The sequence below is a fragment of the Brienomyrus brachyistius genome, chromosome 1 (assembly GCF_023856365.1).
Source record: "Brienomyrus brachyistius isolate T26 chromosome 1, BBRACH_0.4, whole genome shotgun sequence".
NCBI lineage: Eukaryota > Metazoa > Chordata > Actinopteri > Osteoglossiformes > Mormyridae > Brienomyrus > Brienomyrus brachyistius.
The window spans coordinates 20,664,650-20,668,405 of record NC_064533.1 but is presented as its reverse complement, the minus strand read 5'-3'; the positions used below and the strand labels follow the sequence as shown (position 1 = coordinate 20,668,405).

The 3,756-nt window shown below is 45.8% G+C and overlaps 1 long non-coding RNA gene across 1 annotated transcript; it reads left to right on the top strand.

Annotated features, from left to right (window-relative positions):
- Nucleotides 1-1,273: 1,273 nt before the first annotated feature.
- LOC125743576 (uncharacterized) lies at nt 1,274-2,470 on the top strand. Its single transcript, XR_007398327.1, has 3 exons — nt 1,274-1,814; nt 1,888-1,959; nt 2,143-2,470. It is a non-coding gene; the product is annotated as an uncharacterized LOC125743576 (long non-coding RNA).
- The last annotated feature ends 1,286 nt before the right edge of the window (nt 2,471-3,756 follow it).

Here is a 3,756-nt window from a genome sequence, read left to right as displayed (position 1 = left end):
GCCTGCCCCAGAATGCACGGGGGTTGCGGTGAATCGATGAGGCGTCAACGGGGGGCATGACTCCATCCTGGCAGACTCGCGCGATTCTGACGCGCGCAGTGTAACACGTGAACAAATGACGTGGCGGAACCCAAAAGCTGAAGTTTTTCTCTTGCTGCCATTACCTCCAGTGAGTCCCCAGTGGACTCTCTGCCTCCGTAAATCAAGGAGGATCAAGTACACTCAGTGAAGGGCAGGCAAAGTTGAGGCAGAGATCCCAGGCAGTGGATGCATGGTGGGGTTTTTCTCAATTTTAATTTGGCCTCATACTTCCTTGAGATTGAAGGAGACGCATGACTGCAGAAATCTCCAGAAAGGTGCGTTGAGAAGTGTCGTTTAGGTGTTGTAAAACCGGACCTGGGTATGGTGTTATTTGTCTGTGAGGTTGGGTAAGCGACTCAACACAATGCATGTGAAAGCAAAATCCGCACCTCCAGGCTTCACACGTGGCAGCTAACGCATGTCTGTTTGCTAATGCGTCTTGGGACGGTACATAAAGTACTACTTGTTTTATTTTACTGCCACTTTAAGGGCTGCTCAGGTGTAGTATGCATGGGGGGGGGGGGGTTAAGCACAGTCGTAATGGTGGGGAATGGATCTCTCCAACCTGGCAAATGCTGTCGGTTATTTTCCTGCCTATACACAGAACAAATTGTATGCTGCTGGACGTAGTGTCATGCCCGGCTCGTCCGCTCCTCGTGTGTGCCACGCCCCCTGATTACCCACGTGTGTTTCCCGGATTGTACCCAGCTGTGTCCGTTTGCTTTCAATCAGTCTTGTGTATTTAAGTCCTGGTCTTACCTGTTTGCCTTGTCTGTCATTGATGTAAGTCGGCGTTTCATGTTTCCTGCTCCAAGTCAGTTTAATAAACCCCAGTTTACCCCGACTTCCGCCTGCTTTCTGCCCGTTCGCCTCGCACGATCGCCGCTCTACCCGCGATCGCGAGCGTTCCCGTGACACGTAGCCTGGCTTAAGTCAGTTTGCACTAGTTTTGCACATGTATGTCAAGCTAGTTGCTGGACAACCTACATTAAAGTATGAATATATGCCACATAATGTAGATTCTGTGGTGTTTCTGGGGCTGGATTCTGCTGCAGTCCTGACAGCATTGCAGTCTCTGCCCACTGCAGAGCCATGTGCTGGATCCACACGGCCAAATTATTAGGTTCTTACTGAGCAGATCACAAAGCTATCTTACGAAGAAGCAAAGGTTAGGGTTTCTTTTTCGAGTAAACATCCTGCAGCCATGAAATCCAACACGACAATGTTGACGCACAACAGAATGATTCTCAGCTGTTCTTAGTAACAACTGAGCTTATCCTTCTAGTGCTGCTGTTCCATGTTTTAAGGGTGCAATCAGGCCAACTATAAGCCGGAGCCATTAAGACAAAGGACAAATTGGCTAACACAGTCATAAACACATGATTGCACATCTTCTGCATTAACAGCTGAAGTATCTCCTGAGCATTTTTTGCATGTTAGATGTTTCAGATTACTGGACCCCCTGGGTTTGAGGAGGTGATGGAATGGTTAGGATCGTGGGTGACAGGATCCCATAAACCACATGACAACCTTATTTATGCAATATCTCAGTTTAATTTGAGTGCCTACCAAGCGGTTTGTCCTGTATGATAAGCAAATACAATTTTGTTAGTTCAGTCTATAAAGTTCCATCCATCCACCTTCCATTCTGTTACAGGGTCATGGGAGGCCTGGAAACTGTCACAGGCCCAAGGTTGGCTTACACCATGGGTGGAAAGACAGTCAATCCCAGGGTACTTACTGCGTATTTATACACTTGCAATTTGGAGGTGTGCATTAGCCTAACTGCTTATCTTTTCAAGCCAGGTGGAAACTGGAGTGCTTAAAGGAACCCGCTTAACACAGCGAGAACATGCAAACTCGACGTGCGGAACTGAGGTGAGATTCAAACCCTCAGTGCTGGCAGAGGGAGACGGCAGAGCTACCCACGAGGCTTCTGTGCCACCCAGATCCAAAGAAAACAATAACAAAACATTTTATTATTTTGTTATTTTTCTGCAAGACCATTATTAAATTCCAGCCTAACCCAGCAAGGGGATAACTAGATAATTGTGTTAATAGGATCAGAGAGGGGATCAGAGGTCGACGCTGGCAAGAGCAGACCTGCGACATCCTGGTGACCTTTTACCTCCTTGGCTGACCTCGCAGTGACCGTACCGGGCCAATGGTCTGAGCAGTTTTACACTCCTTCTCACGCGGTCATTCCCCTGACTTCAGCAAAACCCCTTTCTCCTTCTCCCGACAACTCTGGAGAAGAAACCCACCAAATCTAGATTCGGTTTATTTTTTCAGGTGAGCAAACTATATCAAATGTACTGGTTTCTCAGTTGTTTCTAATTAGGCTTCTGGAATTCTGCTCTCTCGTCCGCAGAATGGACCCGGTCGACCCAGCCCTGGCTGTCGTGAATTTCATAGAAATTATTTGAAGAGAGGGAAGCTGCCTTATTATGAGAAAATAGTTTTCATTTTCTGCTTTCAGGCAACCGCAGGATTTAAGGGAAGGACGGCTTGCCTATCACACTAGTACCTTGAATGCTTTTTCCTGCCGATGCTTTCGATTTCATGGTTTTGCGACTATTTTTGATTAAATTCAAACACTGGACATATCGACCGAGACGGCTGTAGGAATCCTGTAAGAAGCAGCATTGTTTCATTTGTTTCAGGGACTTTTTATGAACAGGCAACTCAACAATTGCCACTTTTTTACCTTCATCACAGTTATTCATTTCTATTCGACCATTTTTGTTTTCCAAGGTATTGATTACAAATGAACAATGGCACAGATGTTCAGTTCTAGAACACTGCACCTCCCTTAAGCAGAAATACAAAGTACCTCTTTGGTCAGTATGTCAGTGTGGCTTGGCTGATGGGATAAAAATTAGAAATCGGTCCTGGATCATGAATTTTAGCAGCGCCGGGGGGAGGGGTCCTCTTTCATAACTTTTGTCAAGTAATTTATTTTGCCACCCTGCAGAGTGAAGTTCACCTTGGTGAAAAACACAGCATAATTCTTTTGTCTTGTACTACTGCCCTCTAGTGGACGATGCAAGAAGCTGGATTTCTCTCTGCACTCATGGCTTCCAAGTTGCATTCAGGGCAGGCAAGAAAAAAAATTATGAAGCTGTTTGTCTCTCTGCAGCACCCTTCGTAAAGACAGGAGAAAGTCAGCCTACAGCACAAAAATGACCTGAGATCAGTGTTTGGGACCGGGCTTCTCATTTCCCTCTCACTGGACACATTTCCAGCGCTGAATGAGATCTCTCGCATTGGTGTTAGCTCATATTACATGTAGTATATTTGTGTATGTGACAATGTGAGCTGGGAATGCACACACACTAGGTCTGGGCTGAAATCCTGTGCATTTGGAGTCTTGATTCACAACGTAGGTGTGTTATTATGGGATGGGGAATCCTGCACAGGCCTAATTAAATAGCAAATGTGTTAAGGTAGCTGAGCCGGCCTGGCAGGAATCCATTTATAAACTGAAAATGAAGGATTAGCTGCATTAAAGGGGGGCAAACAGAATGGAAACAGATGTCTGCTGGAAAGTCTGGTCGTAAGAGTTCCGATTTATCAGAAGACTGTGGGATATTCTTGAAATTAGTCAAGGCTTTGATGTCACTGTTCAGATTTCAAGGCTCAATCATAGAAGAAAGAGACCACAGAATGAGGAAA